The sequence below is a fragment of the Antennarius striatus genome, chromosome 22 (genome assembly GCF_040054535.1).
Source record: "Antennarius striatus isolate MH-2024 chromosome 22, ASM4005453v1, whole genome shotgun sequence".
Lineage (NCBI taxonomy): Eukaryota > Metazoa > Chordata > Actinopteri > Lophiiformes > Antennariidae > Antennarius > Antennarius striatus.
The window spans coordinates 15,184,622-15,212,286 of NC_090797.1; the positions used below are offsets into that span (position 1 = coordinate 15,184,622).

At 45.2% G+C, this 27,665-nt stretch overlaps 1 pseudogene; it reads left to right on the top strand.

Moving 5' to 3' along the window:
- The first annotated feature begins 1,579 nt into the window (after window positions 1–1,579).
- On the top strand, window positions 1,580–5,215 carry LOC137589706 (probable E3 ubiquitin-protein ligase makorin-1; annotated as a pseudogene).
- Window positions 5,216–27,665: the final 22,450 nt, after the last annotated feature.

The window sequence follows — 27,665 nt, forward strand, 5'->3', positions numbered from 1 at the left end:
GGAGTGTTAAAGGTGGTGTATTTGCTACTTTCTGGGTCCAGCCTCAGCTGCCAGAACGCATGTGAAAGATTCACTGCTTCATTTTCTTGGTATGTTGCTACTTGCGAAGGCTCTCTGAACGTCACTACCTGTTGCCGTGTAAGTTCACTGGCGTGACATATTTTTATTGCACTGTTTAATGTGAGGTCTGTCTCCCTCAACAGTTTCTCCCGGAGCTTCTTTTCATTAGTCCCAAAAACAATCTGGTGTCTAATCAAAATTGCAGGACTGAGAATGAATAAAGAATACTCTAATAATCCTACAGGGAAATTACTTACCTATGTTAAGTACGCGTACAGTCATACGGCATACATTATACAAGAGTGCAAGAGAATACAGCTATCACAGTTCGACAACACACGATTCACACTAAATAAACACAAGAGACATATAAATATGACTGTATAGACAAACACAACAAAACCTAATAGCATAAATAGAGTGCAGAGATCACACAATAGCTCACATGCCCATACGCTGGCGAGGCACTCTTTCTCGATCTGGGAATAGCGTCGCTCAGTCTCAGTCAACGTCCTGGAACAGAATGCCACAGGTCTGAGGCCGTCTCCCTGCTCCTGTAGCAGCGCAGCTCCCAGGCCGAAGTTGCTGGCATCGGCGCTCACCACGGTTGGTTTGTTGGCGTCGTAGAACGCCAGCACTGGCGCAGAGGTCAGCATTTGCTTTACCTCCTTGAATGCTTGCTCCTGTTCGTCTCCCCAAACCCTGGCCGTGTCCTTTTTCAGGAGGCTGTTGATGGGGTGCATGACTCATGACAGGTCAGGGAGGAATTTCCCCAAAGAGTTGATCATCCCAATTGTCTGCCGTAGCTCTGTCAGGTTGGTGGGACTCGGTAGCTCTGTTATCGCTCTGACCTTGCTCATATCCGGCCTGATGCCCTCTTTGCCTATCACATGACTGAAGCACAGGATCTCAGTTTTAGTGAACTGGCACTTACTTCAGTCCAGACGCTCTGATGGTTTCTAGCACTTTGCGAAGATTCTTGTCGTGGTCCTCCCTGTCCTTGCAGAATATCAGGATGTCATCCATGACCACCATAGTGCCCTCATGGTCTCCTGAGAGACCATGAGGTATATATACCATGAGGTAGGTATATATATATATATATATATATATATATATATATATATATATATATATATATATTGGGGCGACTTCTTCGGGACTGGGATGATGGTGGTGGCTTTGAGGCAGGTGGGGACAACAGCCTGGCTCAGGGAGATGTTGAAGATGTCTGTGAAGACATCTGTGAGCTCATCAGCAGTCTCTCAGGACACGACCAGGAATGTTGTCAGGACCTGGGCTTTCCATGCGTTGGTCCTTCTGAGGACTTGCCTCACGCTGTCCTGAGAAAGTGTCAACGCCTGGTCGCCAGGAAGGGGTGGAGTCTTCTGTGCCGGGATGTTGTTGTCTGCCACAAAGCACGCAAAGAAGACATTCAGCTGATTCAGCAGAGTGGTGGAGCTGTCGCAGAACTGTGGAAGTTGGTTTGTAGTCCATAATGAACTGAATCTCCCGCCACATGTTCCTGGTGTCTCTGCTGTCGCTGAAGTGGGTGGCGATCCTCCTGGAGTACTGTCTCTTGGACACTCGTATGCCTCGTGACAGGTTGGCTCTCGCTGTCCTCAGGCCCACCTCGTCCCCAGCTCTGAGAAGGTTCTGGTGACCGTGACATCATCCATGCATTTCCTCATGTATGCAGTGACGGTCTCCGTGTACTCCTGGAGGTCTGTGGTGTTGTTGTGGGTGGCTGCATCTTTGGATACACTCCAGTCTGTGGTGGAGAAGCATTTTTGGAGTGCCTCTGACAACCCATCAGGCCACACCCGTATCTGCCTTTTCACAGGTCTGACGACTCTGACGAGCGGTCTGTATGCCGGCGTTAGCATAACAGTGGTGTGGTCTGATGCCCCAAGGTGGGGGAGAGCAGGGGCTTTATAGGCATCTTTATGTGTCGTGTCAACATTGTCCAGGATGTTAGCTCCTCTGGTGAAAAAGTGGTGGGTGGGACAACGGCCCACCTGAGTGGGAAGGACTTCTAACGACCCTCATTGTGTTGGGGCTTTGTGGGGGCGAGTTCCTGCCCCAGCAGGACTATAAGTGTCTGGACTCAGTAGCAGTGAGTCACAACTGAAGGAGTCCTGACGTGGATGACTGAGACCTGCAGACATGTCTTCAACCAGCCTGAAGTAAGTTCTCCTCATTCTGCTTTGCTCTTCTTGACCTGCCTTTACCTGGAGGACTCCACACACTTTACTCTGACTCAGAGTAAAGTGTGAGTCAGAGTAATCTTTCTCATCCCAGTACTGTCTCTTGTGCTCATGGATATGTTTGGTCCTGACTTCTTATAACTAAATGATATGAGAACCAAGACGAGGAGCACTGGGCACAGAATTTAAGGTGAAGCGGGGAAAGGTTTCTAAAATGTTCTCACCATTAATTAAAAATCCCAAAATGCTTTGTGTTCATACTGACCCTGACACCAGTGGTGTGGAGCAGCAGTTTCAGATCTATGTAGCTCTTTTAGACTCTTTTGGTAAATCGGTTAATGTTTTTCCCTGTTCTGTTTGTATGTAGGGAGGGTAATGGGTTTCCATCCCTCTAATTTTTGTTTATATGTGAGGGGTGGAGGGGTTACGGTGGGTTTCTATCTCTCAACCTTCCTGTTATAACATGGCAAATTGTGTGTCCTCAGGTTTGAACAAAGCAAACCACCCAAGAGCGAGGAGCCGCAGACCCCCCAGACATTGATGACTCCCCCCTCCTCCCTGCTCGACCCATCAGATCTGAATCCCAGTGGGTCAACACCCAGCCCAGGGGCTCAAGATTGGGTCAACGCGGCCGAGTTTGTTCCAGGACAGCCGTACTGTGGACGGGGTGAGTGATCTGCGTGGTGTGTTGGGGAGAAGCACTAGATCCCACCTACGTCCCCTTGTGAGGAGACTTAGGGCTGTGGATATTTTTTTAGGTGGGGGTTGGGCTGTTGTTCATGTTGGTATTTGGTAAAACTGTTGTTTTGTTCGCCCATTGACAAGCAAGTGGACAACTGTGAACTTGTGTAGTCCAATCAGGTTGTAGGCGTGTGGGCATCATGTTGACCAGTATTTTGATGTTTTGTTGTTGTGGATCGTCTGCAGCAGAGCCGATGAAGATGGCAAGCTGCGCCCCCCTCACTGAAGAGTGCGACACTGGCGCCGCACCTAAAAACAGGGAGCTGAGGAAGCAGCTTTGTTTCTATGCCGCTGTGGGAGAGTGCCGCAATGGAATCAACTGTCCCTATCTCCATGGCGAAGTGTGTGACATGTGTGGCCACCCAGTGCTCCACCCCACTGACATCAGTCAGCGCTCAGAGCACACCAAGGTAACGACCTGCTCACACACTACACGAGCTGTCACACACACTCCTTTGACATGATGGTAACATACACACACTTCCTGCACCTGTCCCCAGGCGTGCATGGAGGCCCAAAAGGACATGGAGCTCTCGTTCGCCATCCAGCGCAGCAAGGACAAGATGTGTGGTGTGTGCATGGAAGTGGTGTTGGAGAAGGCCAACCCCAGTGAGCGGCGCTTCGGCATCCTGTCCAACTGCAGCCACAGCTACTGCCTGAAGTGCATCAGGACGTGGAGGAGGGCCAAGCAGTTTGAGAGCAACATCATCAAGTGAGTCAGATCGTCTGTGCAGTCGTCAGTGTGTGATGGTAGTAGGGGGGGTCGTTTCACCTTGGTATACTACTGAGGAAGGTTAGTATGCAAAGGGTCACAATCTTTTTTGGGAGTTTCGAAACTCCCAAAAAGATTGTGTCAGCAGATTAACCCAGGTGATGAGTGTCATGCTAATTATACCTCATTAGCATGCAAAGGTGAAACTCGCATTTCAACAACCCCCCTTTGACACACCCATCAACAATTGTTGAGGAGTCTTTGTATTGTTGATCCTTTGTATACCAATGACCGTCATTAGTATACAATAAGATGGGACAAGAACAGCCACCTTCAGAACTGAAGAAGTCTCTTGGATGAGAGATGAAACGTCTTCAAGAACTTTCGTAATATCCAGTGGATCGACTTATTAACAGCTTTGGATAACAAACATTTATTCATCTTCTTGAATTAAAAGCATTAAAAATGTTATCTAAATATGTTTCAGAGGTACTTTGAACGAGGTTTAGCGATGTGTTCCATCACATTGTCTGTAAACCAACCAGACTCTTTTTTTAATTGACGTTTTCCCGTTTTCTCACCAAACATCTGAGACTGTTTTTAATCTCCTTCAGAGGAGCTTCTTCCTGAACGTTCCCCGTTTCAGATGGTAAAACCATTTTGTCTACTTATTTCCAGATCTTGCCCAGAGTGTCGAATAATATCCAACTTTGTCATCCCGAGTGAGTACTGGGTGGAAGATAAGGACGACAAACTGAAGCTCATCCAGAAATACAAGGACGGCATGCGGTAAGTGGGCCGGACTAGAAACGGGTAAGGTGTGGGGCTACACTAGTAGGTGGGGCTATACTAGTAGATCTGTAGGAGAACATCTGGGCTGTGGAGTGGGCGGTGTTGTCTGATGTGTCTGAATCCCTGACAGTCTTCTCGGTCTCCTTCAGGAACAAGCCGTGTCGGTACTTTGATGAGGGGCGTGGCACATGTCCCTTTGGCGCCATCTGCTTCTATAAACACGCCTTTCCTGGTGGACGACTGGAGGAGGCCCAGCCCCCACGCCGACAGCCTGGATCCAATGACAGGAACATGGTAAGGGGCCACCAGTCCACTGGTTCTGTTGAAGGTCTGCCAAGAACAGCAGCATCTCCACAGCAGCGCCCTCTGCTGGCTGAGTGGAAGCACTGATCAGTGGAAACCATCGTTTGGAGACATTTCGAGTCTGATTTTTTCAAACCTGCATAACTGGATGAAGGCTGATGTGTGTGTGTGTGTGTGTTTGTGTGTGTGTGTGTCCCCAGCAGAACTCCAGGCGGACTCCGCTGTGGAACATCTTTGAGGAGCAGGAGAGCACAGACTCCTTCGGCATCGATGTTGAGGAGATGGGGACGTTCAACCTGAGAGAGATGCTTCTGATGCTGCTGGCCACGGGACCGACGACGAGGATGAGTGGGACTTATTTAATGAGGACCTGGACGATTTCTGTCAAATGTACCTATAGCAGCCCCCCTCCCCCACTGCACCCCCATCCCTTTTAAAACATTTATATTAGAAAATAGAATGGACTGTCTTCTGAAAGTAATGGACGGTAGCTCCCACCCTGTTTTGTGACAGGCCATCAATAAATGAAAGAGAAAAAGTCCCTCAAGCCATGGCGCTCTTGCTAAACATTACCTTGACATCTATTGTTAGTCTTTCTTGTGCGTTTCATGTAGGAGGTATAATTCTAAAATAACAAAAATAAGTCAAAATAATATTGAACAAATTAACTTTTTTCAAATATTGCTAATAAACAAAACCCACAAGTTTCTTTGTGGGTTTTGGTGTGACTTGTTTATCACTGACAGCTGTTAGTGTTACCGGTCCCAAATACTGAGGTACGTAATAACAAATGAATGGTGGTTCTGTATGCCTCGCACCCTAAACACAGGAAAACAGTCACAGGAATGAGAGAGACGAACCACCCTTGCTGCATCTCCAGTATGTTCTGTTTATTTTACAATTATTCACAACATTACGATAAACATTCATGTCCCTAATCTCTCCCTAATACAATAAAGTTCATGTCTCAATGTCCATTGTGTGGCTCTCATATGTCCATGCTTCAACTCCAGCACACAGTGTATTCCACAGTTTAAGATTTTCCCCTTAAAACTCAAAATAAACCAAGAATAAATAAACATGAACCAGAGGGATTCAGATGGTACATTACTTTTGTCCCAAAAGCACATTTTCGGTATCTTTGCTATTACCATGGCTACTATGAGATATAGTGCTGTAAAGTCAACTTCACATTTACTGTACCAAAATCCACTGAAAGCTACTTACAGTAGCATAAGACTGGTGTAATCTAAAACAGTAAACTCATTGCATAGGGAATATTAATGGACTCATATACAGTAAAACTAACACCTTTAAAACTGATGAAAATGCAGTTTCACCCTTCGTACAGTAACTATTTATTCCTGAAAGCCACATGAAACTAACCGTGCTTTTTATAAACAGAAAATAGCCATTCAAAAATATAAGCATCTGCTTGTTCAAGTAATTTCCATAATGCACCATAGTAAACAGATCCTATAGTATTAGTTTAATCATATCCCAACAGAAACACTCTATTTACAGTGTTGGTCAGGTGTGCAGGGCCAAAAGAGGGAAAACAACTAAAATCTTGCCACGCAATGTGCACATATGCAAATGGTCTCTGCCTAATATGGAACAGGTAGGCGCCATTTTCTGAAACTCCCGCCAAGCGGCTTTGCTTGCTAGGAGGAGTTTTCTAGCTAACATCAAACTTACTTTTATACGTTGAGAAACGCCACCAAAGCATGTCAATAATGCTAAAAATAATGAACTCTAGGAGGTAGTCATTTTGTGGTTGTCACGGTGTACTAACCTGAAAACACAGGAAAACAGTCACAGGAATGAGAGAGACGAGTCACTCTTGTTGCATCTCCAGTTTGTTCTGAGGAGAGGGGCCGAGGTCCTCACCTAGAGTCACCTGGGTGCAACACGACCTGCACTAAGGTTCCGCCCTCCTGTTTCCCTGCTGCCTGAGTTACTTTGTCTCAAAATAAAGACGAAATTAATATCTGGGAGGACAGACGTTATTATAAAAATGTTTCATCAATTAGAATTGGTGAAAATAAAGTGCTGATAAATCAGTAAAATAATATGTAAACATTAATCCCCAACAATAAAAACAAATATGACCATATATTTTGAGTGTACCACACTAGCACTTCCTGTTAGCCTGACGATCACTCTGACATTTACCGTCAAACTGTAAGGTTTTACTCCTGAAGGCTGGATCTTCAGTTTTCTTTATGAAAGCTGCTCATAGCCATTATTTTGTACTGATGTGTCCTCCCTTCATCACCTTCATCCAAGTGTCCCGTGTGTGTGTGTGTGTGTGTGTGTGTGTGTGTGTCTGTCTGTCTGTGTCTGTGTGCGTGTGCGTGTGTGTGTGTTTCATTAATGGCTAAGAGCCTGTTGGATCCCATCTGTCTTTCAAAGTGGGTGAACGGATGGATGGATGAGAGACGGAGGAATTTTTCCCCAAGAATGTAATCATCGGGGTTTTGGCCTCCGTCTGTAGTGAAGAATAGTGAGACAGTAGCTGCTGATTTGAAATTTCTAAAAAATATTTCTATTTTTTACAATTTCACTCTTTTCTCAAAAGTTGTTTTAAGACTTGAATGATGCCCCCCTGGCAAGATAAGAGGAAGTGTTGTAGAGGAAGAGGAAGTGTTGTAGAGGAAGAGGAAGTGTTGTAGCTGTAGGTGGCTGCTCGTTGAATACGTTTTTTGTGGTAAATGGACTCTTAATATAATTTTTGTTTCTTTATACATACAGTCCTGACTGTGCCTGACTGTTTTTTCCGGGTGTTTCGCTGTGGACTTTTGTTGCTTGTCTCGGTCGGTGCTGCAAAGTAGAGCCTGAGCCAGGGAACGCAAACGCCCTGACAAACAGACTGGAGCATCCCCTGCCACTGGATGCTTTAGTTCACAAACTACCGGAATGCCCCCACCAAGGAAAAGCCTGACACCAGAAGAGTTCGAGGAGATAAAACTCTCTCAATATTCTGTGCAGCGATGTGACTGTGGTCAGAACACAACAGGAGCAGCTTCTGGGGCTCCTGGAGGAGGTCAGAACACAACAGGAGCAGCTTCTGGGGCTCCTGGAGGAGGTCAGAACACAACAGGATAAGCTTCTGGGGCTCCTGGAGGAGGTCAGAACACAACAGGAGCAGCTTCTGGGGCTCCTGGAGGAGGTGAAACTACTACGCCTCCAGAACGAATTGTGGATCTCGAGCAGCGAGTGGATGAGCTGGACCAATACTCCCGCATCAATGATGTGGTCATCACCGGCATCAACATCAGGCCTCCCTCATAAGCTCGTGCAGTGGCCGTGGACAGCGGGGAGCCCAGCGAGCAGGAGACACCATCGGTGGAGCAACAGGTGGCTTCCTATCTCCAGAGCAGGGGGATAGAGTTGGACCGGGAGCACATCGAGGCGTGTCGCCCACTACCAGTAAAGAACGAGAGACCACCAGCGCTCATCAGAAGGTTTACTAATCGGAAAAAGAAAATGGCACTGCTGAAACAGGGGCGCAAGCTAAAGGGCACAAATGTATTCATAAACGAGCACTTGACAAAGAAAAATGAAGAAGTCTTGCTGGTGAAGAGCATAGAAGACCTTGAACAGTATCGACATTGATGCAGCTTGTGACTCCTCATCATCACAATGCCAAACACACCAAGAACACAGACTACACCAAGCACCAATGTGGACATGGACATGTTACAGAAGATCCTACAGCATCAACAAATAGAACTGGAAACGTGTGAGTATCAAGAGCACCCCCCACTGGAGCAGAAAAAGTATGCAGTTGGTCTCTTCATTGATCTGAACCCCATGTCAGACACATAAAAACAAAAATATCCAAAACCCTCTCAATTATAAATAAAGCAAAACTATACCTTGATGGAAATGCACTCTGTACTTTATACTGCACCTTGGTCCTCCCATACTGTACATATTGTGTTGAAGTTTGGGGGAATACTTATCAGAACACAATTAATCCTCTGATCATATTACAGAAAAGAGCAGTGTGGAACATTCACTAGGTTGGTTTTCTTGAACATACTCATAACCTGTTTACGCAGTCAAAGTTGCTAAAATTTCATGATATTGTACCATATAATACATCAATAGTTTTATATAATAACAATAATAATAATAATAATAATAATAATAATAATAATAATAATAATAATAATAATGATGGATTAGATTTATTTAGCGCTTTCTTGTCTGGACATTCAAAGTCACTTACATTGGATCCATTATTCATTCACACCTCATTCATACGTGGTGGTGGTAAACTACGTACGTAGCCACAGCTGCCCTGGGGCAGACTGACGGAGGCGTGGCTGCCAATCTGCGCCTACGGCCCCTCCGACCACCACCGGAACAATCACACACATTCAACAAATTATTACCACCAAACCTCCAACGATTCTTTATAACTCCAGTCAGGGCTCATCATTTGAGAGGTTCTGGATATTTTTCATTGCCGAGAGCTCAAACCACGCATAAACGTTTTTGTGTGTCTGTGTGCGGAGTGAAACTCTGGAACAATCTGGTCTCACAACACAAGAAATGCCAAAGTACTAATCAATTCAAACTGTTATATAAACATCATGTCTGGTCAAAGTATAGAGATGAGGGTCTTTAACTCAAACTGCTGTTCTGTTTGTTAACATGTGCTCAGTGTTTCTTTACCATCGTTGGTATTTGTTAATTATTGCTGTTGGCATTTGTCCATTACCATTGTTGGTATATTGTACATTACCATTGTTGGTATATTGTACATTACCATTGTTGGTATATCGTGCCTTCCTTACATTGTTGTGTCGAATTGCTATTGCAATGTGATAATTTCATTGTTGCCCATGGTGACGCCATCATGATGCAATTATTGTGTGGTTATCCTTGAATCCTCGAGGTAGCAGTGAAGCTCAGTGTGTTGATCTCTGAATCAGGAACTGGGGTGGGATTACATGAGTTTTCTTCTTCCCACTCCCTTTCAGGCAGAATTGTATTGTTGGGTTATGATCTTTGTTTATTATTTGCTTATTTAATTATTTTGTTTGTTGTTGATTTTTTGTTTGTTTTTTGTTTTGTTTTTCCTTGCCTTGTCTGAAATAAATGAATAACTAACTAACTAATGAAGAATACTTTAATAATGCTACAGCGGAATTTGTTACCTCTTTTAAGTACAAGTACAGTCATACGGCACACGTTACACAAGAAAGTACAAGAATACAGCTATCAGTTAGACAACACAGCATTCACACTAAATGGTCTCGTCAGACTTTCAATCAGATTTACAGACCATTTGTTCAGTCTGTCAACTGTTTAATTTGGTTATTTGGCTGGAATTTAGTTAATCTTTATTTTGGCAAGCTTGCATACCATTTTACCCCAGGTATCTGATCTTCACTCGGCGGCCGTCATTTTGTGAACCACTGTCTCCACAGATGTAGCTGTTCTGAGCAGTCAGTGGTTCTACCAGTTTAACCCTATCTAAACTAGTTTTACCTTTTGCTTAAGCCTTTCAAACATCACACTCTGTCCCTGACCATTAGCTCCATTCATTTTACACAATCCCTATTTATCACACTCACAAATTCACCTCCCTTTTCATACAATACAACACAATATTCAATTAACCCATTAAAAATGAGAGGTCAAGTATCTACTCTGGGTCCTCCAGCAGCGATGCCTCCAGCTGCTCTGTTAAAATCGCAGACAAAGACGACACTCGTCTAGCCATCGTACTTGCTCCAAGCTGGACATCGGAGATGACATCACGACCATGTTTCTCATCTTTGAATCATTATTTAGCGACAAGCATCATAGCTTCTTTAAAAACCTCACCATTTGAAAACGGTTTCTTGTTCTTTATCAAAAAACGGGCAGCTCTAGACGAAGCTTCGATTGCGTTCTGGGATTTTTTGACCGGCTTTGTGAAAAAAGTCTGTTGTTTGTCTGAAGCTGCCTTTAACCCACTGACTTTCTCAGTACATAAAGTGCTGCTGGGTGGGTAGTTCACAGTCATGTTTTTGTGGCATGTTTGGAAATGCCTCTCCACGTTGTGCCGCTTTGGTACTGCAACAGTCATCCCACAAAAAAGACACAAACATTTCTCTTTGAATGACGTAAAAAAAGAAATCTTCTTTCCAGTCACTCTGAAAATACGATGTCCTTTTGTGTTTTCTTCCATGGTTTTTGGGCAAAAGCACAAGCAGGCTAACTCCTCATATCACCTGGTCAGTGTGTCAGGCGTAGACACACGAATGACCTTCGACTTGGTGAGAGGCGAGTTTGATATCAAGTATTTTATTTGAATGTTTTAACTTAATAAAATATCATTTTAGAATGCGGAATAATTAAGTTGCGATATCATTAATGTGTTAATTAATGTTAATATGTTTAGACCACGCCTCACGGGCGCCACAAGGGGTGCTCGGGGGCGCAGGGTCGCTCGCAGGAACAGCGTTGGTGACCTCTGGTTTAGAACCTCCAGACGTCACGTGAGCGCAGCAACGTCATGAGGAGCTCAGAGGTGATGAAGCTGGACCTGAGAGGGTTCCTTCTGACCGCACCAACCTTCTGACCGTCTCATTGGTCCTTTCATCGTGAGACCTACGGACGTTGGTGGACACAGGAGGGAGTGACAAAGGAGGAGCGACATAGGAAGGAGTTACACAAGAGGGAGTTACACAGGAGGGAGTGACAAAGGAGGAGCGACATAGGAAGGAGTTACACAAGAGGGAGTTACACAGGAGGGAGTGACAAAGGAGGAGCGACATAGGAAGGAGTTACACAAGAGGGAGTTACACAGGAGGGAGTGACAAAGGAGGAGCGACATAGGAAGGAGTTACACAAGAGGGAGTTACACAGGAGGGAGTGACAAAGGAGGAGCGACATAGGAAGGAGTTACACAAGAGGGAGTTACACAGGAGGGAGTGACTGTGTGTCGGCTGCTCTGACCTGATCCAGGAAACAACGTACAAACATTAGATAATAAAAGTCACACCCGTCTGTGGTGCTACAGCTGAAGAATGTGTGTGTGTGTGTGTGTGTGTGTGTGTGTGTGTGTGTGTGTGTGTGTGTGTGTGTGGCGTGAGGATCAGGAGGTGGTCTTCTGGTGTCGACCCGGTGACACGAGTGGACCGTCACCTGAACATCAGTTTAACGTGAACACGTGTTCCTCCTGATCCTGGACAGGGTGGGGCCACCTCCATTTAAACATCACTATTGGTCACATGTCACAGTGAATCAGTACTCATCACCACAGCAGACAGCTGCTAGCTGCTGTTAGCGACCTGAGCAGCTAGCGGTCCAATGAGTCCTGTTGCTGTGGCTTATGTTTGCTCTGGAGGGTTCTGTTGGGTTTTTCTGTCTATTAAAGGGCTTTGAAATGTCTCTTGATGTGATTAAGAGCTATATAAATAAAAGTTGGTTGAGTCTGACTCAGGAGGCGGAGCCAGAGGAGGGTGAGGAGGAGGAGTATGTAGAGTGGAGGATGAAGACGAGTGTCTGTCAGTGGGACGATGAGCTAATGAAGCAACAGCCAGGACTAAGACATCAGGGGTCGGGGGTTCAAAGCTGTTTTTATGCCACTAGAGGGCGCCACCACATTCTAGACCTCACCTTCACTGGAGGGAGGCTAAGGCTAGCTGTTCATGCTAGCTACAAGAAGTATCTCAACAGATGTGTGTGACATAAGGACATCCGTCTCTCATCCATCCATCCGTTCACCCACTTTGACAGACAGCTTGTGATCCAACAGGCTCTTAACCATTAATGAAACACACACACACACACACACACACACACACACACACACACACACACACACACATCAGCCTTCATCCAGTGACGCAGGATGGCAAAAATCAGACTCCAAATGTCTCCAAACGATGGTTTCCACTGTTTCCACGGCGCCAGTGTCGCACTCTTCGGTGAGGGGGGCGGAGCTTGCCATCTTCATCGGCTCTGCTGCAGACGACCCACAACATCAAAACAGCAAAATACTGTTCACCATGATGCCCACACGCCTACAACCTGATTGGACTACACAAGTGCACTGCTGTCCACTTGTTCGTCAATGGACGAACAAAACGACAGTTTTATCAAATACCAACATGAACAACAGCCCAACTCCCACCTAAGAAAATATCCACAACGGATCACTTACCCCGTCCAAAGTACGGCTGTCCTGGAACAAACTCGGCCGCGTTGAACCAGTATTGAGCCCCTGGGCCGGGTGTTGACCCACTGGGATCCAGGTCTGATGGGTCGAGGAGGGAGGCGGGAGGAGTCGGCCGCTCCTCGCTCTTGGGTGGTTTGTAGTGTTCAAACCTGAGGACACACAAATTACCATGTTATAACAGAAAGGTAGGGTGATAGAAATCCATTACCCCCCATACATATCAACAAAAAGTTGGGTGATACCCACCATAATCCCCCCTACTCCTCACATATAAACAAAAGGTAGAGTGATGGAAACCCATTACCCTCCCTACATACAAACAGAACAGGGAAAAAAACATCAACCATTTTACCAAAAGAGCCTAAAAGAGCTACATAGATCCGAAACTGCTGCTCCACACCACTGGTGTCAGGGTCAGTATGAACACAAAGCATTTTGGGATTTTTAATTAATGGTGAGAACATTTTAGAAACCTTTCCCCACTTCACCCTAAATTCTGCGACCATCTTAGCTCTTATATCATTTAGTTATAAGAAGTCAGGACCAAACACATCCATGAGCACAGGAGACAGTGCTGGGATGAGAAAGATTACTCTAAAAATCTTCCAGCAATAACACAACAATAGAGTCAGTACTAACAGTGTGAAGATGCTACTGCTAACTGCTAACCCATCTGTTCCAAAAGACACTTCAATGAATGAGCAGGACGCTAAGACTCATAGGAAACACACTCTGATCTGTTGAGCCTAAGCAGTCTGGATTGGACTTCATCCTCCAACATAAAGATGACCATGACTCCAAACTAAAGCACTGAGTCAGAGTAAAGTGTGTGGAGTCCTCCAGGTAAAGGCAGGTCAAGAAGAGCAAAGCAGAATGAGGAGAACTTACTTCAGGCTGGTTGAAGACATGTCTGCAGGTCTCAGTCATCCACGTCAGGACTCCTTCAGTTGTGACTCACTGCTACTGAGTCCAGACACTTATAGTCCTGCTGGGGCAGAAAGTCGCCCCCACAAACCCCCAACACAATGAGGGTTGTTAGAAGTCCTTCCCACTCAGGTGGGCCGTTGTCCCACCCACCACTTTTTCACCAGAGGAGCCAACATCCTGGACAATGTTGACACGACACATAAAGATGCCTATAAAGCCCCTGCTCTCCCCCACCTTGGGGCATCAGACCACACCACTGTTATGCTAACGCCGGCATTACGGACCGCTCGTAAGAGTCGTCATACCTGAGAAAAGGCAGATACGGGTGTGGCCTGATCACAGACTGGAGCGTAGGAGGGACCAGAGCGGTGACGTATTTCCGGTATCTCTGTATCTGTTTTTCACACGCTGTTCTGCTCTCGCTCTGTCTTTCTGTTAAACATTGTTCTTTTTATTACTGTTAAATCACTATTATGGCTTGTTCTAGTTGCTCAGAAGTTCTAGTCAGGATGTCTCTGCTAGAGAGACGTGTCCGTGAGCTAGAGCAGCTCTTAGCAGGTAATGATAGCATAGTTAGCACGGACACTGCAGCTAGCGTTAGCTGCCAGGACGTTAGCACGCCCGTTAGGCCCAGTGAGAGTTTATCCTCGTCGGCAGTGGCTCCGCAGTTTGTCACTGTGGATCGGTGGGGGGGGAGCCGCCGGGGCCGGCGGTCTGGTAAGCGGACCGGTCTGCGCTCGTCTCCCCCGGCGGCTGGCCGGTCTGCGGTCCCGGCTCGCCCGGTTTCCTCGGCCCCGGCCTCCCCCTCTTCCGCCCGCGGGGCTAAACCCGGTCAGCCTAGACAGAGTAGCACGTTAGTCATAGGCGACTTCATTACCCGCAATATTAGACTAGTGACGCCAGCAACAGTACGTTGTCTACCAGGGGCCAGAGCTTCCGACATAGAAGCTAACCTCAGGGTGCTGGCATCAGCTAGGGAGAAGAAGGACAGTCAGAAACACTCCACCAACACACCTAGGAACATTATTATTCATGTTGGCACCAATGACATTAGGCTCCGGCAGTCAGAGGTGACAAAGAATAGCTTGGTTAGGGCTCTGGACTGCGCTAGGAAGATGTGTCGGCATCGAGTAATAGTCTCTGGCCTCTTGCCTGTGCGGGGGAATGATGAGACTTATAGCAGACTAACAGCTTTGAACCGCTGGCTGGCGCGCTACTGTAGGGAACAGGGTTTAGGCTTCGTAGATAACTGGCCTTCCTTCTGGGGCCGCCCCGAGCTGCTGAGAGCTGACGGCCTGCATCCTACTGGGGCAGGGGCAGCTCTTTTGTCCAGGAATATAGACAGGGCCTTACAGCGTCTTTAACAATAGCCATACAGCGCTCGGGCTGCAGGTGATTAGAGAGCCTGCTAGGGTAGTTGTTGATGCGGTTGTGGAGTCTAGACTAGGAAACCATCAGACTGATGGAATAGTTAGTGACGTTGAGACTGTCTCCTTCCCTCAGATTTTTAATAAGATGGCCCGGGATATTACCCATGTGAATCTTACTTCTGCTCTTATCACCATTGACAAGGTGATTTTCAGTGAAGCACCTGATCAGGTTATCCAAGACTCTATACCTGAAAGCATCCCAGTTATTGTATCACATCGTGTTTATAGGTCTTTACCTCCCAGATTTATTGAGACGCGGCATCTGATTAAGATTAATACATCCTCAGCTGTTAAACCGTCTAACAATCATGTTAGTGACACTACCACATTTCAATTTGGCCTTTTAAATATTAGATCAATGTCATCGAAGGCCTTGCTTGTGAACGATTTAATTCTTCAGCATGGCCTGGATATGATTGCTCTATGTGAAACATGGCTAAAACCAAATGTCTTCTTACCGTTAAATGAAGCTTCACCACCTGATTTTACATATGCTCATGCCGCAAGGGCTGATAAACAGGGTGGAGGTGTTGCTTTAGTCTACAAATCTATTCTGAACCTGACTTCTAATCTAGATATTCATTTTACATCTTTTGAGGCTCTTGTTCTAAAACCATCGCCTACAGCTGTAAACAGCAGGCTTTATCTTGTAGTAGTCTATAGACCGCCTGGTCCCTATTCTTTATTCTTAGAAGAATTTGGTGATTTCATTTCGGATCTAATTACTCAATCTGATGAGGTTATGGTGACAGGTGATTTTAACATTCATTTAAATAACCCTAGTGATCCGTTGTGTAAAGCTTTCCTAACCCTCCTGGACATGTTAGGTTTCACTCAGTGGGTTCATGAAGCAACTCATTCCAATGGTAATACCCTAGATCTGATTCTATCGCGTGGTATAAATGTTACTGCTGTGACTGTCTCTCCTCTTACGTCAGTGATATCTGACCATTTTCTTATTACTTTTAAAGCAGCCTTTACTTGTCAAAATAGCATTACTCCTGATTTAGTCACTACTCGCCATATCGGCTTGTCAACGGTATCTAAACTTAGTGAGCTTCTACCTGAGGTATTGACTCCTCTTACTGTAGCAACAGGATCAATCGAAAATTACACTAGTGATCTAAACTCAGCTCTTTCTAGTCTGTTGGACTCAGTTGCACCTCTAAAAACTAAAACCATAGGGGTGCGCAGGTCTACACCATGGTTTAACGAGGAGACACGCGCTCTCAGACGGGCCTGTAGGAGTTTAGAGCGCAGGTGGCGTAAATCTAAATCTAAGTCATGCTACATTTTTTGGCACGAATGTGTCTTAAATTACAAATGTGCTCTGTCCACCGCTAAAGCTGCCTATTTCTCCAGATTAATAAGTAAAAATAAACACAACCCTCGATTTCTGTTTAATACTGTAGCCAGATTGACCCAGAAACAGTCAACGGCAAGCAGCTTGTTATTGGCGGCTGATGATTTCCAAGATTTTTTCTGCCGTAAAATTGATAACATTAGACATGAAATTACTTCTTCAGCTACACCTGGATCAAAATTTGATGTGGTTCCTTCTCTGGGTGTTAAAACCCAACTTCTCTCTTTAACACACTTTGAGAATGTCTCTCTGGTAGAATTATCGAAGTTGGTCTCATTCTCCAAACCTACTACATGCCTCTTAGACCCTCTCCCTGCTAAATTAGTTAAAGAATTATGGCCATTGCTGGGCCCTACTATGTTAAATGTAGTTAATCTTTCTCTTGCAACTGGTGTTGTTCCCACTAGCTTTAAAGCGGCCGTGGTTAAACCTCTGCTTAAAAAGCCACATCTCGACCAAGAGTCTTTAAATAATTATAGACCAGTTTCTAACCTTCCATTCTTATCTAAAATACTAGAAAGGGTAGTATCTCAACAGCTCTTAGATTATTTATCATTAAGCGGTCTTTTTGAACCATTCCAATCAGCTTTTCGGGCCCGCCATTCCACTGAAACAGCACTTACCAAAGTTGTGAATGATCTCCTATTAAATCTGGACTCTGATACCACTTCTGTTCTCCTTCTTTTGGATCTTAGTGCAGCATTTGATACCATAGATCACTGTATACTCCTTGACCGACTGGAGAGACAGTTTGGTGTCTGTGAGTTAGCTCTGGCTTGGTTAAAATCTTATCTATCTGATAGGACACAATGTGTCTCCTACAATAATAAAACTTCTGCCTTCTCCGACGTCAAATATGGCGTACCTCAGGGGTCTGTCCTTGGTCCTCTACTATTCTCCCTGTATGTTGCACCTCTTGGTCAAATTATACGCAGCTTTGGAATAGGTTTCCACTGTTATGCGGATGACACACAACTTTATATGCCTATAAAAGCAGATGATCGATCTGAATTGAGTAAACTAGAGGCCTGTCTTTCTGCTGTGAATAGTTGGATGTCCAGTAATTTCCTGCTCCTAAACCCAGACAAAACTGAAATGTTAATCATTGGCCCTGCACGACATAGAAACCAATTTCAAAACCTAACAATATCTGTAGATAACTGTCTTATAACCCATAGTTCAACAGTCAAGAACCTAGGAGTAACGTTAGATTCAACTCTTGCCTTTGACAAGCATATTAAAGAGGTGACAAAGATCGCCTTCTTTCATCTACGTAATATTTCCAAAATTAGGTCCTCTTTAGCCATGGCTGATGCAGAAATTTTGATTCATGCCTTTGTGTCCTCTAGACTTGACTATTGTAATGTTCTGTTATCAGGGTTGCCTCGGTCTAGAACTAGGGGCCTTCAGATGGTTCAGAACACAGCAGCAAGAATATTAACTAAAACTAGGAAATTTGACCATATCACCCCAGTTTTGGCTGCATTACACTGGCTCCCGATTCATGTTAGATCCGATTTTAAGGTACTCTTACTAACATACAAAAGCCTTAATGGGCTTGCACCAACCTATCTGTCTGATCTTGTTAAACCTTATACGCCGACTAGGGCTCTCCGCTCTCAGAATACTGGTCTCTTGTGTGTTCCTAGATTTAAAAAGAAGTCAGCTGGCCAGAGGGCCTTCTCCTATCGTGCCCCTTTCTTGTGGAATAACCTCCCTATAAATATTAGACAGTCTGAATCTGTAAATGTCTTTAAATCTAGACTCAAAACATATCTGTTCGACCTAACATATAAGTAATATCGGGGATGGCGGTCTCAATGTTTAGGTTTAGCCTAGTCCTGCCGACGAGTCATAGGATTTCTTAGTTAGGCCCCTGCCTCCCATTAATTCTCTGCTATTCTGGTCCCTCTAGCACCACTCTCGCCCCTGCTATCTCTGCTATCTCTGTCTCTCTTCCTTCTTCTGCTGTTCTCTCTCACAGGCCTTTGTGTGGTGGATCATTGGCAATCGGCTACCTCTTTCTGCTTCCATGGCTGGCGATAGCACAAGCTGTACAGTGGTCCTGTTTCACCATCCACTAGAGGAGTGCTGGTTCTGCCTCATTTGGTTCTGCTGTGGTTTTGGGGTTTTGCCAGAGTAACCTTGACTTTAACTTTTTTGAGCTGAATGACTTAGGCACTGTCTGGTCTGTCCTCAGAGTGGTGGATCCTCGGCAATCGGTGACCTCTGTGTGCTTCATCGGCTGGTGGTGACTCGCTCTACTGGATGGATCGGCATGCCTTTGTTATACATTTATTGTTACTGTTATTGTTACTGTTATTATTATTGTGTTGTTAATCTGTACATGCGGTATCTATTGCTTCGTCTGTCCACTCCTGGAAGAGGGGTCCCTCCTCTGCAGTCTTCCTGAGGTTTCTCCCATCCATTTTTTCCCCTGTTAAAAGGGTTTTTGGGGGGAGTTGTTCCTTATCCGATGCGAGGGTCGCACTGCTTGCAGTGCACAAAGGTCAGAGGGATATCGTCCATGTGCAGATTGTAAAGCCCTTTGAGACATTGTTTGTGAATCTGGGCTATATAAAAATAAATAAACTTGAAACTTGAAACTTGATCCAAAGATGCAGCCACCCACAACAACACCACAGACCTCCAGGACTACACGGAGACCGTCACTGCATACATGAGGAAATGTATGGATGATGTCACGGTCACCAGAACCTTCTCAGAGCTGGGGACGAGGTGGGCCTGAGGACAGCGAGGGCCAACCTGTCACGAGGCATACAAGTGTCCAAGAGACAGTACTCCAGGAGGATCGCCACCCACTTCAGCGACAGCAGAGACACCAGGAACATGTGGCGGGAGATTCAGTTCATTATGGACTACAAGCCAACTTCCACAGTTCTGCGACAGCTCCACCACTCTGCTGAATCAGCTGAATGTCTTCTTTGCGTGCTTTGTGACAGACAACAACATCCCGGCACAGAAGACTCCACCTCTTCCTGGCGACCAGGCGTTGACACTTTCTCAGGACAACGTGAGGCAAGTCCTCAGAAGGACCAACGCATGGAAAGCCCAGGTCCTGACAACATTCCTGGTCGTGTCCTGAGAGACTGCTGATGAGCTCACAGATGTCTTCACAGACATCTTCAACATCTCCCTGAGCCAGGCTGTTGTCCCCACCTGCCTCAAAGCCACCACCATCATCCCAGTCCCGAAGAAGTCGCCCCAATATATATATATATATATATATATATATATATATATATATATATATATATATATATATATATATATATATATATATATATATATATATATATATATATATATATATATACCTACCTCATGGTATATATACCTCATGGTCTCTCAGGAGACCATGAGGGCACTATGGTGGTCATGGATGACATCCTGATATTCTGCAAGGACAGGGAGGACCACGACAAGAATCTTCGCAAAGTGCTAGAAACCATCAGAGCGTCTGGACTGAAGTAAGTGCCAGTTCACTAAAACTGAGATCCTGTGCTTCAGTCATGTGATAGGCAAAGAGGGCATCAGGCCGGATATGAGCAAGGTCAGAGCGATAACAGAGCTACCTAGTCCCACCAACCTGACAGAGCTACGGCAGACAATTGGGATGATCAACTCTTTGGGGAAATTCCTCCCTGCCCTGTCATGAGTCATGCACCCCATCAACAGCCTCCTGAAAAAGGACACGGCCAGGGTTTGGGGAGACGAACAGGAGCAAGCATTCAAGGAGGTAAAGCAAATGCTGACCTCTGCGCCAGTGCTGGCGTTCTACGACGCCAACAAACCAACCGTGGTGAGCGCCGATGCCAGCAACTTCGGCCTGGGAGCTGCGCTGCTACAGGAGCAGGGAGACGGCCTCAGACCTGTGGCATTCTGTTCCAGGACGTTGACCGAGACTGAGCGACGCTATTCCCAGATCGAGAAAGAGTGCCTCGCCAGCGTATGGGCATGTGAGCTATTGTGTGATCTCTGCACTCTATTTATGCTATTAGGTTTTGTTGTGTTTGTCTATACAGTCATATTTATATGTCTCTTGTGTTTATTTAGTGTGAATTGTGTGTTGTCGAACTGTGATAGCTGTATTCTCTTGCACTCTTGTATAATGTATGCCGTATGACTGTACGCGTACTTAACATAGGTAAGTAATTTCCCTGTAGGATTATTAGAGTATTCTTTATTCATTCTCAGTCCTGCAATTTTGATTAGACACCAGATTGTTTTTGGGACTAATGAAAAGAAGCTCCGGGAGAAACTGTTGAGGGAGACAGACCTCACATTAAACAGTGCTATAAAAATATGTCACGCCAGTGAACTTACACGGCAACAGGTAGTGACGTTCAGAGAGCCTTCGCAAGTAGCAACATACCAAGAAAATGAAACAGTGAATCTTTCACATGGGTTCTGGCAGCTGAGGCTGGACCCAGAAAGTAGCAAATACACCACCTTTAACACTCCATTTGGACATTACTGTTTCGTGACGCTCCCATTTGGCATCAAATCAGTGCCAGGGAACTTCCACGGAGCAATGGAGTCCATAATAGAGAGTCTGGAAGGCACCAGATTCTATATAGATGACCTGTTTGTTTGGGGAACAACACAACAGCAACATGATGGGAGACTGGAGAAACTATTACAGAGAATTTAAAAAAAGTGAACTGAAACTAAACAGGGACAAGTGTCTCTTTAGTGTCACAGAGATGACCTTCCTGGGAGACAAGGTCACAAGTGAAGGTGTGGAACCTGATCAGTCAAAAGTGCAAGCCATAATTGGACATGCCTGCCTCCACCGACCAAAAGGGTGTCTTGCGAGCCATGGGAAACATCAACTTCCTGGGCAAGTTCATCCCTAATCTTACTGCCAAGTGATGTATTCCTGTGTGGCCTCAGCATTTTTGTAGTGAGACCGGTTTCGGCTGGTTCTGCTTCGTGGAGTATGTTTCACGTCCTAATATGACAATATGCGCTGTGCCTTTCAGATGTATTAAGGTGTTACCATATATAGGAATGGAAGTATATGCGCTGTAACTTGTGTCTAAAAAGGATGTCATCTGAAGGTTGTTTTACTGAGAAGAGACAGGCCTGTTAGTTTCACATGGGAACTGAGTGTGGTGAAATATTGTCTGATGTTAAGACACGCCTACTGAAGAACATAAATACTGAGTGATTTCTGTATTTCATTGCACACTAGCACTGCATATGTATAAGCCTTTTGTGCCCAGAATATTCTGTAATAAAGCTTCAAAGAACTTTTCATCTGTTTCCAGTCTCTTTTCGTGACCAACATTTTCACTACCCAAAATAAAGGAACACGCGGAGGCTAGAGAAGAGAATCGCCTCCTAACAATTTGGTGACCCCGACGTGATCTTGGGCTGAGGTGTTGGTTTGACAGACTGAACTTCAGGCGCCATCAATTGAAAAGGTAAGAGGACCATTCTTACTCTAAAATTGATCTTCCGTCTGTAAACTGATACTGAACCTAAGGTCCGTCAATTTTTTTTTTGATTTGAACTTGTGTTTTTTGAATAAGCTAAATTGTGACTGTGACTGGAAATGTTTTTCTGAAAGGCCTGCTTTATTTGTCCTGGGTTAGAGGCCCTGGAGGATACCGGCGTGTTCCTCCTAAACAGGTTGAAATGCCCTGGCTGTCTGGCGAGGCAGCATTAAGGGTTTAGACGTGCCCTGTGAAGGCGGCGTCCTATCACGAAAAGGTTGTAAATCCCGAAGGGTTCCACTCCCTTCAAAAATTTCTGGACTGGGAGGTTGTTCGCTTGAAATCAAAGGACTGTTGTGCACTTAATAAAGAGTAATTGAGACATCTAGAGTGTCCAGTGGGACTATTTGGTCCTGGAGGTTGTCCGTTCTTTACTATTTGGTAAAGAATCTGGAGGACTAGAATTCCTCGTTTGAAATTGCGCGCTGAGAAATAGTGAATTGTTTGTGTTGAGGAATTGTGAGGCTCGTAGCTGTCTTGTTGTGAGACAGTTGTCCTCCTCTGTCCAAGAAACACTGTGACTAGTCTGAGGTCTGGGACCTCTGAGTTCTGGGAACTCTGCTCTGGGAGCAACAACTGCAGTCATGGAAGGTGAATTTGATCGGGAGAAGGAGCGGTTTGATTTGAGAGACATTCCTGATCATCCAACTGGCCTTTTATTAAAAGACCAAGTTAAATTGGTTAATGGTTAAGGGTAGGGCAGATGCTGAAACATGCAACTGTTTCTCCCCATAGCCTATGGCTCAAATCACTTGTTGTTTGTTGTCTTTATTGATGTCTATTTTATACTGTACATCTCTTATCGGTAAAATGTTGTAATTTATTTTTTATCTGAAATGATCTGTGTGTCTGAAATTTTTTGTTGCCTTCTTGGCCCAGGTCCCTCTTAAAAAAGAGATTTTTAATCTCAATCAGGCTAACCTGTATAAAAAAGGTTAAAAAAATAAAAAATAAATAAAAAATTGGCATCTCAGGTTGCAGTCGGCGGACTGCCTGAAAAACCTCGCGAGAAGAGTCAAAGAGAATTGCATGCATGGTTTGACTTGTACAAAGATGTTGAGGAGTTGAAAGATAGTGATCCGACCCTTGGACTGCAACTAAACAATATAACCTGGCGATAAAAAATAAGGAAATCAAGTAAAAAATATAAGTATAATGTAAGTGAATAAAGTAATATAAAGGAAAATTTAGGAACCATAATTTGTGAAATACAGGTAGTCGCCGACTTACGACCGCGATTGGGACCGACAGATCGGTCGTAACTCGACTTGGTCGTAAATCGACTCTTAAGTAAAAATTAAATCCAGCAGCGCTGGTTCTTGGCTGGGGGTCGTCCGCATCGTCAGCTGGGGCAGCGTGTGGGTTGGTGGGAGCGGGAGACGATCTTTTCATAATCATTGTGAGCTTTGTCTGAATTGTTCGTTTCTTTTTCTCCTCATAAATTTCACGATATGGACGGAAAGCGTTGTTTGCCATCCGTTCAATCCTTGCAAATGTTTCTATGTTCTATGTCCATTTCTTCAAAGTGTGCACGGAGTTTATTTAACAGGGAAAAGCCTTCTGACAAGCCTTTGGTGGTGGACATTGTTTCTGTTTCCTCCTCTTCTTTCTCTGCTTCTCTTCTCTCTTCTTCTTCCACTCTTTCTTCTTCCAGCGCGATCAGTTCTTCTTACAGCACGATCATTCGTGAGTTCTCCAAGGAGAGGTTTTTTGCCAGTTTCACTATTTTCTCCCGAATCTGATCAAGTTCTTCGTCACTTTCAAATCCAGCAGAAGAGTTCACGTAACGCTTGACAGTTTTTCCATACGCCATTCATACATTTCTCCGTCACAGCCTCCTAAGCAGCCCAGCCCATCAGTAGTGGGCTGGGCTGCTGATCTCAGTGTGACTGAACAGCGTGTGTGCGCCGTGGGGACTGGAGAGAGCGCGGGAGCCTCAGAGCGTGAGTACTGTGGCTGGAGGGAATGCCCCGCCCTACCCGGACATTGTGGTCGTAAAGTCGATCGGTCGCAAGTTGCATAGGTCGTAAGTCGGCGACTACCTGTAACATAGAAAAAGGCTGCAGCCAAATGTAACAATCACTTCATGAGCATGAATCTAAGTTGAATCTAATCTAAATTGAAGTCCCCCTTCTGCACACATTTTCCTCTGAAATAAAAGGGGCGTATGGATGCATAAACTGTATAAGTAATTGATATAAACTTTAAACTATAAAATGAGTCTTTCAGTGTCTGGCATACATCCGTGTATACATAGGGGTGCATTTCTTAAACGTCACCCGGCTGAAATAAGGTCACCCAGAGTTAGTGTGTGTTTGATAAGATCCGACCATACGTGTATGGGAAGATCAGAGCCAATGAGAACTTGTGTGACTGATAAGCCCACCGAAAGTACAAGCATACCAATCAAATAATCTGAACATACAAGCTTGGGATAAAATAAAGTTGTTGTTTTTTTTGTTAGTTTTTTATGAGTGTAGAAAACTGTTTGCTTGGACGTCATAAGTGATTCTGTGTAACTGAGTGTATGATTGCTGAGCTCAGGTGTGAATGTGTGAGCTGGAAAAACAAAAAGTCTGATTGATTGTGTTTGACTGGGATTAAAACATATGTGCTGTAGATGGAATAGTAGAAAGTGTGTTGAAAGTGCACTCATAGAGTGCCAAAGACGAAATATTTCGTCTTATAGAATCCAAACGTTGAGTGCCAAAGTCGAGATCTTAGGCTTTTTTTATAGGGAACGTTAGATCAAAGCGTTTCGCACATTCTGTGTGATTTTCAGCCTTGTATTCCATTTATTCCGGTCGGGGGCAGTGTTTCACACCCTAGATCACCAGATAAAGCGACGAAGAAGCGTCGGTGTTGGGGCAGTAGTGGAGAGCAAAATGGCGAAGCGCAAGGCGAAAGCATGTGGAGGATGCAAATTCAAGCAGCTAACACTGGCACAGAGCTTGTCTGGCAGTGTAGCTGCTGTGAAAATGAGCGAGAGCAGTAAGGATCGGGGGTGTGCAGGAGATGCACCCAAGGAGGTTGAAAACCGGAGCGGAGGCGAGGAAAACGTGGCGGGTTGTAGCGGGGGCCTCCCGCAGTTCGGCGGCGTCCCACGTGGGAGCGCTGGTGCGGAAAGTTCTCCGCTGCGTCTGTCCGGCGACAGTTCTGACTCTGAACCGGACCCGGATTCTTCATCTGAATGGGTACCGTCAGAAAGCAGCAGGGAGTCCTCTCCAGACCCGTGGGAGCCCACGGAGGATCTGAGGAGCAAAGGTTACTATTTTGCTACTTTGTTGCATGATGTAAAAAACACGTGTCGGCCCATCCATCTCACATAAGTTGTTCCCCATCTATGAATGTATTACTCTTTTGTGTAAAATGGTACTTATTTCAGGCATGTGTGTGTATATATGTATAATGTGTGTGTGTACGTTTTCTAGAATGGTACATATTTCAGGCATGTGTGTATATATATATATATATATATATATATAGTGTAAAATGATATCCTACTTATTTCAGGCATGCATATATATATAGTGTAAAATTGTATATTTATTTCTATATTTTACAGTCCCTAAAACGAGTAGAGGACGTGCACCTGCAAGAGGGAGAGGTCCGAGGAGACGCCAATCACTGGAGGTGGATGCAGGTGTTTGGAGTCATGATGGCTGGGAACCCACTAAGTTCCCATTCGTGGCAACCCCTGGTCCCCAGAATGTGGCTGCAGACCTGGATTCAGACCAGCCGGTTGACTTCATGGAGCTGTTTCTGACTGACGAGCTGCGGGGTCACATTGCGTCTCAGACCAACCTGTACGCACGGCAGTTTATAAAGGCACATCCTGAAGCTCTGCCACACTCCAGAGAGAGGGTGTGGAAACCGGTGACAGTTCCAGAGCTCAAAAAATACTTGGGTCTTACGTTCCTCACCGGCTACATAAAGAAGCCCAGCGTCAGCATGTACTGGAGTGAGGATCCAATGGAAGCCATTCCGTACTTCAACAACACCATGCCACGCAACAGGTTCCAGCTAATTGGGAAGTTTCTCCACTTCAATGACAATGCCTCACAGGATGCTGGAGATAAACTTTATAAAGTGCGTCCTGTCCTTGATTCTATTATTTCTAAATTCAAAGAGCTGTATCAGCCCCATGAAAACATTTGCATAGATGAGGGGATGTTGCAGTGGAGTGGCCGCCTGAACTTCAGGGTTTACAACCCTCAGAAGCCAGTCAAATATGGCATCAAATCTTATATTTTGTGTGACTCGCGGACTGGCTATTGTTATAATATGTTGCCTTATATTGGCCAGCCGAGCACACTCCCAGACATTGTGTTCTCCCTCCTTGACCGCCTGACCGAGCAGGGGTACACAATATTCATGGACAATTTTTATAATTCCGTAAAACTGTGTGAGCAGTTGTGTAAAAAAAAACCTAATGTCTGTGGAACTCTGAGGAAAAACCGTGGCGAACCACAGATCATCAGAGAGCCGTCAAAGACAGACTTGGGTGAGGAGGGGAAGGTGGTGCGACACAACGGCCGGGTACTGGTCTTGGCCTGGCAGGACAAGCGCCTGGTGCGGATGATAACAACCTGCCACAACGACAGGATGCAGAGGGTGGAGGTGTGGCAGAAGGGTCTGCGGGAAAAAGTGGCACAGCTCAAACCGGAGTGTGTGTACAGTACAATTCCTGCATGAACGGGGTGGACAAACTTGACCAGAACATTGCGTACTACCCCTTCATCAGGAAAACTCAAAACTGGACAAAAAAGTTTGTCGCCTATTTGTTCCAGATTTGTGTGTACAACGCCTATGTGTTGTTCAGGTCCAGGAACCCAGGGATCAAGAAATCACACCTTGATTTCATGAAGTGTATTGCAAGGTCCTGGACTGAAAAGGGGTACGTGTCACATGAGGAGGGCGAGGAGATGGAGGTCGAAGACGTGCTGCAAACCAGGTCACGCAGAAACAGAGACCCAGAAGGCAGACTCGATGGCCTGATGTCCAGGCACAAGCTGGAACATTTGAGGGCCACCACCAGGAAAGCACATCCCTCAAGGAAATGTCGGGTGTGTGTTAGAAGGGGTGGAAGGAGTTCTTTCTTGCCACTATTTTTATTTTTCTTCTTCGTGACAGGGGTTCGTTTTAGCCTGGGAAGATAAGTTCAGCCTTCGCTTTAAAGATATCTGGCGCCATCTAGCGTTGTGAATGGGTATAATTTCTAGAACCCGAATGTAAGACGAACCCCACTTTTTCACTTTTTTGCATCTAATTCACTGTGATACTCTGTGTATTTGGGTCCCTTCTGCCAATGTCTGTTAAAAAAGGATGAGAATGTGTTAATACTTCAGTAGAGGATAAATGTCACTCTGTATTCCACCAGAATGTGAAGCAATGGGAAGAGAACAATCAGTAACATAAAATAT